The 16,768-nt window shown below is 41.7% G+C and overlaps 1 protein-coding gene across 3 annotated transcripts in view; it reads left to right on the top strand.

The window, feature by feature from the left end:
- Positions 1–5,959: 5,959 nt before the first annotated feature.
- The window catches only part of LOC139381857 (zinc finger MIZ domain-containing protein 1-like), a 198,634-nt gene continuing 187,825 nt past the window's right edge, over positions 5,960–16,768 (top strand). For all 3 annotated transcript variants that reach the window (XM_071125676.1, XM_071125680.1, XM_071125678.1), the window contains exon 1: positions 5,960–6,170. The gene's annotated coding sequence lies outside the window, so the exon portion shown is untranslated. The remainder of the gene's footprint in view (positions 6,171–16,768) is intronic.

Here is a 16,768-nt window from a genome sequence, read left to right as displayed (position 1 = left end):
ACCATGGTCCATTTGGGATGCTGCCTCTGTTTGGAGAGCTAATGTCTGCACAACTGAGTCTCCCTCCATCATAGAGCTGTATGAAGCCCTAGCAACATCCATCTTCACTCCCCCCGTGCACTGTCAGAGACACTCACTTAAACACTTTATTTATTTTTAATTATTTTTTTTTAATTTTTAATTTTACCCCTTTTTCTCCCCAATTTCGTAGTATCCAATTGTTGTCTCATCGCTACAACTCCCGTACGGGCTCGGGAGAGACGAAGGTTGAAAGTCATGCGTCCTCCGATACACAACCAACCAAGCCGCTGCTTCTTTAACACAGCGCACATCCAACCCGGAAGCCAGCCGCACCAATGCGCCGGAGGAAACACCGTGCACCTGGCCACCTTGGCTAGCGTACACTGCGCCCAGCCCGCCACAGGAGTCGCTGGTGCGCGATGAGACAAGGACACCCCTACCGACCAAGCCCTCCCTAACCCGGGCGACGCTAGGCCAATTGTGCGTCGCCCCACGGACCTCCCGGTCGCGGCCGGTTACGACAGAGCCTGGGCGCGAACCCAGGACTCTGATGCCACAGCTGGCGCTGCAGTACAGCGCCCTTAACCACTGCGCCACCCGGGAGGCCCCTCACATGCACACTTAAGAGAGTCTTGGTTGTTTTAATTGTTCATTAACAATATCAACATAACACACTGCCTAAAATCATGCACTACTACACAGTGCATTAACCTTGTTGGAGCGGACATACTTTTTTCTTTGTTCTCCATTGATGCATTCACTGGGCTCCCTTGCATTGTTGTGTGTGTGTGTGTGTGTGTGTGTGTGTGTGTGTGTGTGTGTGTGTGTGTGTGTGTGTATGTCCGTGTGCTTGTGCAAGCATGTGTGTGCGTGTGTCTGTGTGAAATTATACATGCAACCCAGTCAAGCTGAAGTCACCCCACCTATAATCCATCCATCTTCCAGGCAGCCATCTGGCTATGTTGTTCTGGAGAGCTGGAGCAGTGGGCCTGCCTGCCCTGGGACTTCTGACAACAAGACTGCTTTGAACTCTATGTGTGTGTGTGTGTGTGTGTGTGTGTGTGTGTGTGTGTGTGTGTGTGTGTGTGTGTGTGTGTGTGTGTGTGTGTGTGTGTGTGTGTGTGTGTGTGTGTGTGCTGCTGAGTGTGTTTGTGTGTGGCTGAGTGACCGGTAGCAGGTCTGCTGACATCAGTAATGAACCCTTTCATCTTTGGATGACATCACAAAACTATGATTGATGACCCAGAACAGATAGTGCTATGATACGGCTGAAAAGTAGATGACAATAGGCCACAACGGTGCACTTGAGCACAGAGCCTTGGTTAAAGTCTTTGAGGCTTTTGTTACATAGAGAAATCCATCTCTGTAGCAATAATATTGAGGCTAGTCTGGTTCTGTTCATATAGAGCTGTTGGTCTAGTGTTATTATAATATTTATGGAAAATTAGGTGCTTCAAGAATTTCAGGCAACAATCCCTCTCACAAGATGCCTGATAAATATGAATACACTTCTCTGGGTTATAAATGTATTTCTAAGGTGATTTAACACTTCATAAGAAAACACATTAAAGAAAGAGGTAGTAGAACTCAATTGTCTCTGTGATCCATTAAAGAGAGGATGTTAGAAAAGACAGCAGCTTCATACACTTCAATATAAATATGTTGTTTAAACAAACCTTCATTGCATCACAGAGAGATCCTCATATACTGTACACTGTGTCAACATGTAAACCACGAGACAAATCAGATCACAGCCTATCACATGTTCACAGCAAGACCACTCTGACATTGAACATTCCCTCCCTCCCTCCCTCCCTCCCTCTCTCTCTCCCTCCCTCCCTCCCTCCCTCCCTCCCTCCCTCCCTCCCTCCCTTGTTCTTTCTTTCTTTCTTTCTTTCTCTCTCTCTCCCTTTCTATCTCTCTGTCCCCCTCCCTTTCTCTCTCCCTCTTTCTATCCACCCACCCACCTCACCCGTCTATCCCTCTCTCCCTCTTTCCCCTCTCTCTCCCCTCTCTCTCCCTCTTCTATAACGAACACAATCTCCTTCTAAGAAATGCCCCCCCGTAATATAAATGACTGACTGCCGGTCGGAGCTGGTGATGTCAGCCTCCACATTTATCCCTGTCAGCCTGTGTGGAGAGGAGTGCTGTCCTGTGTGTGTGTGTGTGTGTGTGTGTGTGTGTGTGTGTGTGTGTGTGTGTGTGTGTGTGTGTGTGTGTGTGTGTGTGTGTGTGTGTGTGTGTGTGTGTGTGTGTGTGTGTGTGTGTGTGTGTGTTTCCTGTCCCGACTAGGAGACAGGGTGTCCTTGAGACATTCTGCTCTGTGACAACCAGGCCCGGGTGGAGTGAAGCCCCCATGATATTTCTGCCTGAGTGGGGTTGACCCCCAGTCTCCAGCTCCCAGCCCCCCATAACATTACTGTCACTAGCACTGAAGGAAGGAAGCTAATGATGGCTGTTGGTCAGTATGTGTGCCCATATGGCAGAGGAGAGAATTAATCAAAAATATTTCTGAACCTGGATTTGTATAATATTTCTATATTATTTAAAATGACAACTAGATCTAAATCAACCAAAAAGCCTTCCAAATAGGGTCCTAACACTCTTTATAGTCTTTGTTTTGCACTCTCCCGAGAGTTCCTAGCCCTGCTCTCTCTTCTCTCTCTTCCTGCTCTCACCCTTTACAGCCCACCAGGGGGACTACTTTTCAACAGAAAACCCTTTGTGTGTGTGTGTGTGTGTGTGTGTGTGTGTGTGTGTGTGTGTGTGTGTGTGTGTGTGTGTGTGTGTGTGTGTGTGTGTGTGTGTGTGTGTGTAGTGCGAAGGGGGAGAATTTAAACCTGAAGTACCGTTTAAATCAATCACCAACTCTAGAGGAACTGCCTATTGGAGCACATTCTGCTGTTGTATTACTTCACTACCTGAGTCATTGATAATATCCTAGAGAAAATACCTTTGATTTATACAAAGTAGTAACTTCAAAAGTTTATCAAATAAAAACAGGTGATTATTTTTAAGCTAGACTAATATCATTTACATGATTATGATACCATTATTGTAACGATATGTATTATCTGATATTATTGTAACGATGTGCAATAATAATAATTTGGGAAGCAATAATTTGGGAAGCAAGTTCAAGGAGTGAGTGTTTTAATAAATAAACTCAACATAATACAAAACAAGAAACACGAACAACGCACAGACATGACACTGGAACAGAAACAATAACACCTGGGGAAGGAACCAAAGGGAGTGACATATATAGGACAGGTAATCAGGAAGTTGATGGAGTCCAGGTGAGTCTGATGATGCGCAGGTGTGCGTAATGATGGTGACAGGTGTGCGCCATAACGAGCAGCCTGGTGACCTAGAGAACGGAGAGGGAGCACACGTGACAATTATTTATGTAACATTCACACTCAACCATATTCTTAAAAATAAAGGTAAAAGTTAGAACCAAATAAGGTTGTTGAGAGCGATGCCATTGAAGAACCATACAAAAATCCAAACTCAGAATTGTTTCGGCCCTCCAGGACCAGAGTTGAATACCCTAACTGTTACCCGAACCCCTAACCTTACCATAACCAGAACCCTAACCGTAACCCTTACCTTAACAATTTAAAATGTCAGCTTCAATGGTGTAGGGATGTCCCAATGTTCCAGATCACATGGACCAGATTCCTGCTGTAGGGTTTTAAGATAATACAATACATATTTCATAAGGCCTTCATTTGAGGGCCTAGTTTTACCCTAATACAGGGACCTAAAACTCATAGTTTATAGGCCACATCAGGCCTGCAAGTCACATTGTGATGGCTTGCAATGTGATTTGTAATCCCTATTGAAGTCCAGCCAAAGTGGGGATATTCAACATTTTAAAAACGTATTCGCTCACAACCTACATTGGGAAGAATAAGATATGACACTACCTTGAACATCTGAACTTGAACAACCATTTCAGTAATGGGTGAATAAGTCAAAGTAACATATTGGAATAGTTTAGAAACATTTATGTTATTTATATTTGAGTAGCATCGGATTAATTCATCAAAAACATAGATATTGAAACAAACAATTTAAAAAATCTCTCTGCAAAGGAGCAAGCTCTGAATGACTATCATGGTTTTGATACAACTCTGGTTATTAACACCGAAACTAGAGTTATTTTACACCACTGAGTGTTAATTTCACTCTTTAGAGTGTTAATTTAACTCTTGAATCAACACTAGAAATGTTACACTGAAAAATAAACAGTAGATAACACTGGCTTCCATTCCATACACTGAAGGCTCCCATACATTTCAAGAACCATTTAGATTTCTGAAGAACCGTAGATGCCAAGTCAAGAACCCTACACTTAACTGTAAGGTTCTTTATTGGGCAATAGTTCTCCAAGGAAATTTAGAGCTGAAGAAGAACCATGTAAGAACCTTTATTTTTTTTAACTTGCAATGTCTTATTACATTACTCATTATATAATATTGCATGACTATTAACTTAAAATGAACTGACTGCTTGTATAACAAATATTTAAATAATTAAGCACTACCTGGAAGTCCAATGCTGCAACACTGCATGACTTGTGGAGAAAGAGAGAGAAGAAAAGAGGGGCAGAGACATGCAGGGAGAAAGGGAGGGAGGGAAGGAGGGAGGAAGAGAAACAAGCACAGCATGAGAAGTGAGTGATTCTATCTGATGCACTGTTCCAGCTTCGGCACTGCTCAGCCCTCCCTCCGGGCAGTTCAGCTGTGCTTCACTAGCTGAGAAGAGTCTGCCTGCTCTCTCTCTCTCTCTCTCTCTCTCTCGCTCTCTCTCTCTCTCTCTCTCTGTGTGTGTGTGTAAGTGCGCGTGCGCGTGTTCGCGGGCATATGTGCATTCATTCGTGTGTGCGCGTGTGTGTGTCGGGGGAGACGTTGTACGGTCGTCACTAGTTACCACAGCCACAAAGTCATAAACCCCGCCTATTTCTATATTTTATCTGCTTAGAATGTGATTTTAAACCTAACCATAACCTTGACCAGCTGCTAACCTTAACCTGAAATGAAGACCAAAAATATAATTGTAGTTTTTATGAATTTTTACGATCTAGGCCGGCCTAGCAAATTTTTACTTTGTGGATGTGGTAACTAGTGGAAACCACATTGTTCCTTGACGTCACCGATCAGCCAAGCCTACTGCTGTAGCCGCTGCTGCTCACTGCTCGACTCTCAAACATGTCTTTGTTATTCTGTAGCTTCCATTGGAGACCGGAGACTTGCAAAATACGGAACCTGATACTTCCCGAAGCACTGCATGGTGCTCTGGCTCTCTGTAGCCTACTGAGAGCGCATATGACATGTAAAAGATAGGCTATCAACCATGTTGTTATTCAGAGATGACGATGATGATGAGGAGGTGTAAGAAAATAATAGCCTAATCATAACAACAATCATTTGTTTATTTTATTAATATGCCACTAGCCCAATTTATTATATTAGCCTATTATTTCAATTAGGCTATGGTTATAATGATTATTATGAATATTGTGAATAGTGTTTTATATACAAAGGCATAGTCTATTTGTAGTGATTTGTGTATTAGCGGCGTTATTAGCCGTATATTCGTTATTATTATAATTTACATAATTAATATTAGTCCTAATATACATCTATTAAATTGTAAAAATGGTTTAAAAACGTTTTTAGTGATATGATTTCAACAGCTTAGAAGTATTTAAATAATGTATTCAGATGGTTTAACATGCATCACCAAACACATCACCTCCACTAAAAATCGAAATTCAAACGCTGTCGGTGGTCGAATGATTTCACTCCCGTCCGTTCAGAGGTTTACAGTCTCTCATAGCCCTCTGTATGGTCGGTCTGTCACTCCTGGAGTATTCCTAAATCGCTCCCACCACCTGAATCTGGGACACATTTTGTCAGCAGCCCCGAAGCATGGCTCCCTCTGTGGTAACTGAACAGCCAGTGTAATTTGACACTTCAACTTGCTGTGGCTCTGTACGGTAGTTGATTCAGTCACTCACACACACCAACGGTTCAGTGGGCGCTATTTTCTTGTATTTTAAAGTGAAAAGGAACGCAGTATACACGAGATTCGGGAAAACAAAGTGGATTTCTTCTTCTAGCCGAGGTTCCAAGCTAAAAGTAAGTTCCGTTCCTTGGTTGTTTCCGTATCGTAGGCTATTCTATCACACCTTGCCGTGGGTTGGTTGCACAGAGAGACAGGATTTTGTGTGTGGTCATTACTGCCTTGGATGGGTTCGCTTCTCGCTGCCCAGACTCAACCCCAGCGCTAACAATAGACTGACCTCCTAGAAGCCAGAGAATCAGAACATAACTAGCCGTTATATTTAGCCTAAACTGGATAGCGGATTTTGCTATTGTGCCCGAGTCTGTTTAGGAATAAATCCGTCTAGCTAGATCTGATCCATGCACGCGTTTAGCCTACATTGAGCAATGTCTTATCCTCAAGTCACTTTAACATAGTGTGAGACGAGGTAGCCTAGCTTAGCTACGAGATACGGAGGTGCATGCTCGTCTGTAGAGATATGATGGGTGCATGATTTCACATTGGTGTATGTGCATGTTTATGGGTTTGTAAAATAGGCTCCATATGCTCGAGAAGGCTGTTTGATTGTTGGTAAACAATTTACGTTAATCAGCTAGCTGAGCAGATGGGAATGTTAATCTTGGAATGTACGGGTATGTCAATAGTTCAGTGAGCAAAAAAAGGCTGGACTTAGTTGACTGCTTTCTAATAGCCTACCTGTTGTAATAATAGCATATCACAAAGACTTGCCGTTAGCTGTATTGGCATGTTCTTAAAGTGTTACAATGAAGGCCTATGTATCTCCCGCTCGCAATATTTATTCTAACTATTCTTTGTAGCCTATCCTTGCACCGCATAGGTTATTATGTCACTGTTAAAATAACCTTTCTACCTTGCATTATATTTGTTCTATCAGACATGCACAGATGTGCCATTTATTGTGGAAGGCTGATTCATTACAACAACCTTCCCGACTGTGCTATTATACGGCCAAAAGTGGAGCTGAGAGACAAGAGTTTAGCTCTTATGGTTGGGCCGCTGTGTGCAGCGGGCGGCGGAGTCTCTGGCGAGCCCTCCCTGATAAATTCCTCCGTCTGGATGTGAGGCCAGCCGGGGCAGCGGCGGGCGGGCCTCCCGGTGGGTGGGAGGGAGAAGAGGAGGGAGCAGCACTGGCTTCTCTTTCATTACTCTCTCCGCTCGGACCATGAGGGGGGAGAGAGAGAGCAGCTAAGTCACAGCGGAAAAAAACCTGTAGACTGCACTGAACGAACGGGAGGAGAGGGAGGGAGAGAATACCCCTTTCCTCTCTCGTTAGTGAAGCAGGGGAGTTGGAGGAAACACTAGTTGGAGCGGCTGCGTTAGTTCAGAGGGAGAGTATGGATGTGTGATTTCACTTCAGATGTCAAGTCAAATGGTATTTGTCACATCTCTACACAACATACCTTACCGTGAAATGCGTACTTATAAGCCCCTAACCAACAATACAGTTCAATGAATAGTTAAGAAAATATTTACTAAATAAACTAAAGTACATTTATAAAAATGTAAAGGGGCATGGTTAAGTAATCAGATTGATCCCACTTCAGTGAAACTTCTACTCCTACATGGCTATTGGCTATTATAGAATCACTGCACATGAATGGTTTGCGTCATTTAATGTACGATAATCACAGTTGCCATATGAAAATATGTACCATGTTGTCACTGTCCTTAACAAAAGTGGAATGTTTTAGGTTCATAATTGATTAATAGATGCAGCGTGTAACAATGTGTTAATAACATGCATTAGTTACAGATTACAGTTAGCAACACTTTTAAAGTGGAAGTAAAGCCTCACACCACACACACCCTATCTCACTGGTCAGTCGAGTTAACAGGTGAAAGTTGTATGAGAGAAGCTCCAACTTTTTCATCTATCAGCAGTCATGAAGGATAGCAGACGAGGAATGAAAGCCAATCAATACAATTGGAACGCAATGCTGTGTTTATGGGCTGTCTGTGTGGGTGAGTGGATAAGTGGAGAAAATGAGACAATGAAAGGGAACAAGGAAATTAACCATATATGCATATCGGAACTGGGCATGTATGTGTATTATGATTATGTTGCTCCTCACTCCGAAATCGGTAGTCTCACCCACAGCCTCAGTACTCAGGAAATGTATACTAGAGCTGGGGGGTTTGGGGCGACAAACCCCAAATTATCGACACTGACTGTACCAATCAATTATCGCAAGCATTTTACTGATATCGTTCCTTACGATAAGTTGCCTTTACTAGAGAAATGTGAAGTTTCAAATGAAATAAGTTTGCTAATATGGGTGATTGTTAATGGGACAATTGATTGCTATAACCATCAAACTAGTAGTAGTTTTAAGGTGCACAATAATGTTACAAACGTATCTTTCTATTTATCTTTATTGCATCAATTCTGGCAATTTATCGCAATATGGATTTTTGTCAATATCGCCCAGCTCTAATGTATATACTGCTGTTGCTCCTCACTCAATCATAAATCCGTAGTAGTTCCATGCTTCTTCCTCTTCTATCTATTCAAATTCCCCACCCACAGCCTCAGAGCCTAGAGCTGAGCCGAGCTGAGAATTTAGAACCTGCACTACACTATTCACTGCTATGACAGCTTGACTTTTCACCTTACTGTTAGTATTCTATTGTGGAGTATTATGAAATTGTTGGCTGGCGTTCAATCAGACTCACTAGACATGGATTCTCTGTCTGCTTGTGTCTTGCCGTCGGCCCATATACCGCCCCCTCGCATCCGTCTGTCTGTCCCATAGCAGAAGACAACCTTTGTTTCTGTCTGTCAGATTCTCTCTGTGTTGTTGAACATAACATAGTTGTTTTTAAAATGCTTCAATTTGCCTTTTGTATATTCTAGAAATGTACAACTGGGGAAATATCTCCAAGTAGAGAAATATGTCAAAGAAAATGCTTCCCCCACAGACCACATTGTCAGTGCTTCATATTAGGGAAATCTAAACTGCATAGAGGTTTACATCATTTGGTCATATTACTTCATATCTCAAGTGTTCCATTATAATTTGACTGCATCAGACTCACTCAGTGTTCACTCCATTTAATGTATTATCTCTCTCCAAAAGGTTATTGATTCATTTGACTGCGTAATAGTCTCCTGGTCGTAATTCCATTTGATTTGAATTGTTTGTGCAGCACTAGCTGCAGTTCCGTATTTTCTGGAACTCGACTTGCTGTTGCAAAAATATCAGCTGCTGCTCAGTCACTTCATGGCTCCGCTGCCGGTTGTACACAAAAGAGTTAGAATAAACATAGTTATTCTTCTGTTGTAACAGTAACGTTAGGCTATTGCAAACATAAGAACGACACAAACAGGTTGTCTAGCAATTTCATGTTATTTTTTCTGGAAGGGTGTTACATGAAGCTATTTAGGCACGCTAATAGCCTACACAGCATATAAAACAAGCAAGACACAGACAGGCAGTCAGTCAATAGTGTTTTTTTAATGTAATTTTTTCATCATCATTGCAACATTGTCTAAACAGGAGGCAGACTGCTGGCTAAATGGGAGCATAACTATAAAGATTACAGAAGCCTTCATATATATTTTCGGAACGTTCTTTCAAATTGCAGCTGTCCAGTAATATGAGGTAGAGAGAGAGGCTACATCATCATATCGATCAAATTGGTTAGGTACATGGTATTTTTTTAGGATCCCCATTGGCTGTTGCAAAAGCAGCAGCTACTCTTCCTGGGGTCCAGAGGGTTCAGACGATTCACACACCTGTGAGTGCTGCCTGCCTGGCTGCTGCCCTGTGAGGCCTATCTATCCATTTACCTCTGCCAATCAGCCTCAGACCAGTCTTCTAGGGGGAAGGTCAACCGGTACCACGCACTCGTTTAATAAGAGCCTTTACTTCAGTAAGTTATTAGAACAGCTAATAACTTCAGTCTCTAAAAGTGCCTTACCGTGAGAGAGGCAGAGTGAGTGAGTGAGAGAGAAGGAGAAACAGAGAAAGTGAATGTGAGTGAGCAGAGAGAGAGAGATGGGAAATAGAACTCACTGGCCTTACCCTGTCACTGGCTTATGCATGTTTGATTTGACGTTCGTTGGTTCTTTGAGTAACGAGTGCAGGGAAGGGAATGTCACAATGGCCACGTCCTGTTCAGTTCCCTTCTGTAGTGACTGTGTCTGAACAGTGCTGGAGCAGGGGTCCTTGAATCAGAAATGACACCTGGCTAGGAGGCTAAACAGAAACAATATGAGAGTTCAAGGAGAACAAGGACGAGGAGAACAAAATGTTCCCTACGACCGTCCGTCTGTTTGTCCATCCACCATGACTACCTGTTTCAGTGCTTGACTGACTGGTTGACTGGCTGGCTGGCTGCCTTCACTCAAGATTTCTCACCATCGGAGGAAATTATCTTCACATTTTTACTGCTGATTAAATTTTCATTCACTGGCAGTGAAGTGTGTGTGATCAGAGAGAGGGATTGTGTGTGTCTTGTTAGTCTGAGCAATGTGCGTGTGTATGTTTGTCTTGTAAATCCTGTTCAAACCAGACAAATGCATTGTCCTCATCTTCAGAATGTGTTGTTTTCTTGTGAGTACAGTACATTAGGGCTGTGTCCCACATGCATCCTTTCCCCATATAATGCACTACTTTTGTCCACGGCTTTGGTCAAAAGAGAATAAGGTGCCATTTGGGACGCATCCTAGCTCATTAGTCTCTTCTCTGTCTCCATGCTGGGTTGGTGAGTTCAGTGTGTCAGCTTTCCTTTCTGTGAGCTGTCAGGGTCATGTGGCTCTCATTTGATAATATAAACTGGGTGGTTTGAGTCCTGAATGCTGATTGGCTGACAGCCATGGTATATCAGACCGTATACCACAGGTATGACAAAACATTTATTTTTCTGCTCTAATTACATTGGTAACTAGTTTATAATAGCAAATCAAATCCAATTTTATTTGTCACATACACATGGTTAGCAGATGTTAATGTGAGTGTAGCGAAATGCTTGTGCTTCTAGTTCCGACAATGCAGTAATAACCAACAAGTAATCTAGCTAACAATTCCAAAACTACTACCTTATAGACACAAGTGTAAGGGGATAAAGAATATGTACATAAAGATATATGAATGAGTGATGGTACAGAGTGGCATAGGCAAGATACAGTAGATGGTATTGAGTGCAGTATATACATATGAGATGAGTATGTAAACAAAGTGGCATAGTTAAAGTGGCTAGTGATACATGTATTACATAAAGATGCAGTAGATGATATAGAGTACAGTATATACATATACATATGAGATGAATAATGTAGGGTATGTAAACATTATATTAGGTAGCATTGTTTAAAGTGGCTAGTGATATAATATAATAAGGCACCTCGGGGGTTTGTGATATTTTTATTTTATTTATTTAACCTTTATTTAACTAGGCAAGTCAGTTAAGAACAAATTCTTATTTTCAATGACGGCCTAGGAACAGTGAGTTAACTGCCTGTTCAGGGGCAGAACGACCGATTTGTACCTTGTCAGCTCGGGGGTTTGAACCTTCCGGTTACTAGTCCAACGCTCTAACCACTATGGCCAATATACCACGGCTAAGGGCTGTAACCACGCACTCCATGTTGCATTGTGCATAAGAACAGCCCTTAGCCGTGGTAAATTGGCTATATACCACACATCCTTGAGCCTTATTGCCTAACCTCTCTGGGATATGCCAAAAGCCAGTGAAAATGCAGAGCGCCAAAATTAAATAAATTGCCAAAAAAATCTAATTTTCATGAAATCACACATGCAAGATAGCAAATTAAAGCTACACTTGTTGTGAATCCAGGCAACGTGTCAGATTTCAAAAAGGCTTTTCGGCGAAAGCAAACCATGCTATTATCTGAGGATAGCACCCCAGTAAACAAAGAGAGAAAAGCATATTTCAACCCTGCAGACGTGACACAAAACACAGAAATAAAAATATAATTCATGCCTTACCTTTGACGAGCTTATTTTGTTGGCACTCCAATATGTCCCATAAACATCACAAATGGTCCTTTTGTTCGATTAATTCCGTCAATATATATCCAAAATGTCAATTTATTTGGCGAATTGTATCCAATAAAACACAGGTTCCAACTTGCGCAACGTGACTACAAAATATCTCAAAAGTTACCTGTAAACTTTGCCAAAACATTTCAAACTACTTTTGTAATACAACTTTAGGTATTTTTTAACGTAAATAATCGATAAAATTGAGACGGGATGATCTGTGTTCAATACAGGAGGAAAACAAACTGTAGCTAGCTTTCTGGTCACCCGCCTCTGTCTAGCAGTACACGTCAAGTTACCATCGTTCAAGATGGCCGTAGTTCTTCATTACACAAAGGAAAAACATCAACCAATTTCTAAAGACTGTTGACATCCAGTGGAATCGGTGGGAACTGCAAGAAGATCCCTTAGAAATTCCAATGAAAACCCATTGAAAAGAGAGTGACCCCAAAAAAGAAATCTGAATGGTTTGTCCTCGGGGTTTCGCCTGCTAAATAAGTTCTGTTATACTCATGATTCAAACAGTTTTAGAAACTTCAGAGTGTTTTCTATCCAAATCCAAACTAATAATATGCATATCTTATATTCTGGGGATGAGTAGCAGGCAGTTTAATTTGGACATGCTTTTCATCCAAAATTCAGAATGCTGCCCCCTATCCTAGAGAAGTTAAATATAGCCTCCCTGATTGTATGCAAGTGTACTACAGCCTCTGCCAAGCCTCTGGACTCAAATGTATTAGTATAAGTGTGTGTGTGTGTGTGTGTGTGTGTGTGTGTATGTGTGTGTGTGTGTGTGTGTGAGATGGAGAGTTATGGTTTATAGACTGTATGAAGGAGGTAGAATCACATCCAACATGCCCTCTAGGGATACATACTGTACTTGTTCTCTGACATAGACATTTGCATAGACATTTGTACACAGAGCGAATGTCAAATGTTAGAAGATATTTGGGTGTTGTGTAATAGAGAGAAGGAGACTTCCTGAATTACATTCACATTATTCTAAATGAATGTCACAGGAAATCATCAATTACAAAACATGTCATACTAGCATTTGTGAATGACGGGCCCTATTCAATCAAAACTGCTATGCATGCAGTATCCACATTTCCTGAGTAAGGAATATTCAGCCAGTAATAGGCGAGGCGAGTTCGTTACACTAATATACAGATGAGTTTCTGTTTTTGTTGCACACTGTAAACATTGTTTAGTTGTTTGCCCACATGTCCCAAGATCAAATTGGCATGCCACTGCAAAACCCACTTCCCTGGACAGCTCTGTCTCTCCCTGCCTGCCTTCTCACAACAACTCAGCCAGCAGAGAGTGTGTCCTTTGGAGAGAGAGAGCGTGTGTGAGAGAGTGTGTGACTGTGACGTGTTTGTGCTCTCTGTGTGCATTAGTGTGTGTGTGTGACACCCTCCCCTCATTGTGACTCTGGCAGTGTGAGGCAGGCTGTTTCCCTGTGTGTGTGTGTGTGTGTGTGTGTGTGTGTGTGTGTGTGTGTGTGTGTGTGTGTGTGTGTGTGTGTGTGTGTGTGTGTGTGTGTGTGTGTGTGTGTGTGTGTGTGTGGCTGTTTCCCAGGGTTCTAAGCCCTGCCGGTCCTTTCATACCCCTGCTGCCTGGGCGGCTCAGATAAAGAGACATATTTAAAACCTCCTCCCTCGCTGTGGAGAGGGAGCGAGAGAAAGAGAGAGTGAGAGAAAGAGACAGGGAGAAAGAGAGAGAGTGGGAGATGAGAGCAAAAGAGAGAGCAAAGAGGGCAGGAGGAAAAGCGTATTTGTCTCATCCCATGACAGCTGTTGTGTACACGTCTAATTAAAATAGTTGAATCACTTCAGTGATTCAGTGAAATCATATCACTCAAAAATACTGTATATCTAAACTAGAGGTCGACCGATTATGATTTTTCAACTCCGATACCGACACCGATTATTTGAGGACCAAAAAAGCCGATACCGATTAATTGGCCAATTTTTAAAAATGTATTTATTTGTAATAATGATAATTACAACAATACTGAATGAACACTTATTTTAACTTAATATAATACATCAATAAAATCAATTTAGACTCAAGTAAATAATGAAACATGTTATATTTGCTTTAAATAATGCAAAAACACAGTGTTGGAGAAGAAAGTAAAAGTGCAATATGTGCCATGTAAAAAAGCTAACGTTTCAGTTCCTTGCTCAGAACATGAGAACATATGAAACCTGGTGGTTCCTTTTAACATGAGTCTTCAATATTCCCAGGTAAGAAGTTTTAGGTTATAGTTATTATAGGAATTATAGGACTATTTCCCTCTGTACCATTTGTATTTCATCAACCTTTGACTATTGGATGTTCTTATAGGCACTTTAGTATTGCCAGTGTAACAGTATAGCTTCTGTCCCTCTCTCGCTCCTACCTGGGCTCGAACCAGGAACACATCAACAACAGCCACCCTCGAAGCAGCGTTACCCATGCAGAGCAAGGGGAACAACCACTCCAAGTCTCAGAGCGAGTGGTTTTAAACGCTATTAGCACGCGCTAACTAGCTAGCCATTTCACTTCGGTTACACCAGCCTCATCTTGGGAGTTGATAGGCTTGAAGTCATAAACAGCGCAATGCTTGACGCGCAACGAAGAGCTGCTGGCAAAATGCACAAAAGTGCTGTTTGAATGAATGTTTACACACCTGCTGGTGCCTACCATCGCTCAGTCAGATACTTAGATACTTGTATGCTTGTATGCTCAGTCAGATTATATGCAACGCAGGACACGCTAGATACATCTAGTAATATCATCAACCATGTGTAGTTAACTAGTGATTATGATTGATTGTTTTTTATAAGATACGTTTAATGCTAGCTAGCAACTTAACTTGGCTTACTGCATTCGCGTAACAGGCAGTCTCCTTGTGGAGTGCAACGAGAGAGAGGCAGGTCGTTATTGCGTTGGACTAGTTAACTGTAAGGTTGCAAGATTGGATCCCCCGAGCTGACAAGGTGAAAATCTGTCGTTCTGCCCCTGAACAAGGCAGTTAACCCACCGTTCCTAGGCCGTCATTGAAAATAAGAATGTGTTCTTAACTAACTTGCCTAGTTAAATAAAGGTATATAAAAAAAAAATAAAAAAAATTGGCAAATCGGCACCCCAAAATACAGATTTCCGATTGTTATGAAAACTTTAAATCGGCCCTAATTAATCGGCCATTCCGATTAATCGGTCTACCTCTAATCTAAACTACAGAAATAAAACTATATCGAAAATGTGGGCACTATTTTTGTGTTTGGAAAAATAACGTTCCCAAAGTAAACGGCCTATTTCTCAGGACCAAATGCTAGAATATGCATATAATGGACAGCTTAGGATAGAGAACACTCTAAAGTTTCCAAAACTGTAAAAATATTGTCTGTGAGTATAACAGAACGGATATTGCCGGTTCAAGCCTGAGAAAAATCCAAGCAGGAAGTGACTCTTATTTTGAAACCTATGTGTTCCTATGCATCCCTATTGACCAGTGAAAAGGATATCAACCAGATTCCTTTTTCTATGGCTTCCCTAAGGTGTCTACAGCCTTTAGACATAGTTTCAGGCCTTTATTTTGAAGAATGAGCGTGAACGACCACATTACGTAAGTGGTCAGGTGGCGGCTCTCAGAGTGGCGGCCATTGTTCCTCCCGGTCCTAGTGAAAAGCCAACTGTCCCGGTTGATATATTATCGAATAAATATTTGAAAAACACCTTGAGGATTGATTATAAAAAACGTTTTCCATGTTTCTGTCGACATTATGGATATAATTTGGAATTTTTGTCTGCGTTGTTGTGACCGCTATTTCCGGTGGATTCCTGGGCATAATGCACCAAACTAACAGAGGTATTTGGATATTAAAAATATCTTTATGGAACAAAAGGAACATTTGCTGTCTAACTGGGAGCCTCGTGAGTGAAAACATCCGAAGATCATCAAAGGTAAACGGTTAATTTGATTGCTTTTCTGATTTTCGTGACCAAGCTTCCTGATGCTAAGTGTACATAATGCTATGCTAGGCTGTCGATAAACTTACACTTTCGCTGTAAAGCATCATTTAAAATCTGAGATGACAGGGTGATATTTTTTGATTGTTGCGCTATGCTAATCAGCAGTTGCTGAATGCAAATATACCGTTTCCAGGATGGGTAGTTCTAAGAGGTTTTTAATACTTAGTCTTTAATCAATTACCAGTTACCATATCTGCAATCAACCTCCCCGGTTTATCAGCAAATCGATGTGTTTCACCAGATATAGTATTATGTTCCTCTCTCCCATGCAGTAGTAGAATGGCTGTTGTTCCTAGAAGACAGAAGCCATTGTTGAACTGATCGTTTATCATTTCAGTAATGGGAGCAGACTAATCATGTGTGTGTGTGCGTGTGTATTCTGGAGACTAGCGAGGATCCACTGTGTGGTGCTTGCCAGGGCCCAGCCTCCAAAACAATGTTTGTCATTGTCTTCCCATGCCATCTGTTGAAAAACAACGGCACTCTCTCAAAATGATATAAAGATGCTCAAATCCCGGTTTCTTAGGAACATATGTGTATAAACCAAGAACAACAAAAGGCTATAGGAAGCAAGGCAGATGACTTCAAATTTAGCAGAATTTGGAATTGTCAGGGCAGCGAAC

This window comes from Oncorhynchus clarkii, chromosome 23 (genome assembly GCF_045791955.1).
Source record: "Oncorhynchus clarkii lewisi isolate Uvic-CL-2024 chromosome 23, UVic_Ocla_1.0, whole genome shotgun sequence".
NCBI classification, from domain to species: Eukaryota; Metazoa; Chordata; class Actinopteri; order Salmoniformes; family Salmonidae; genus Oncorhynchus; species Oncorhynchus clarkii.
This window is presented reverse-complemented; position numbering and strand designations above follow the sequence as displayed.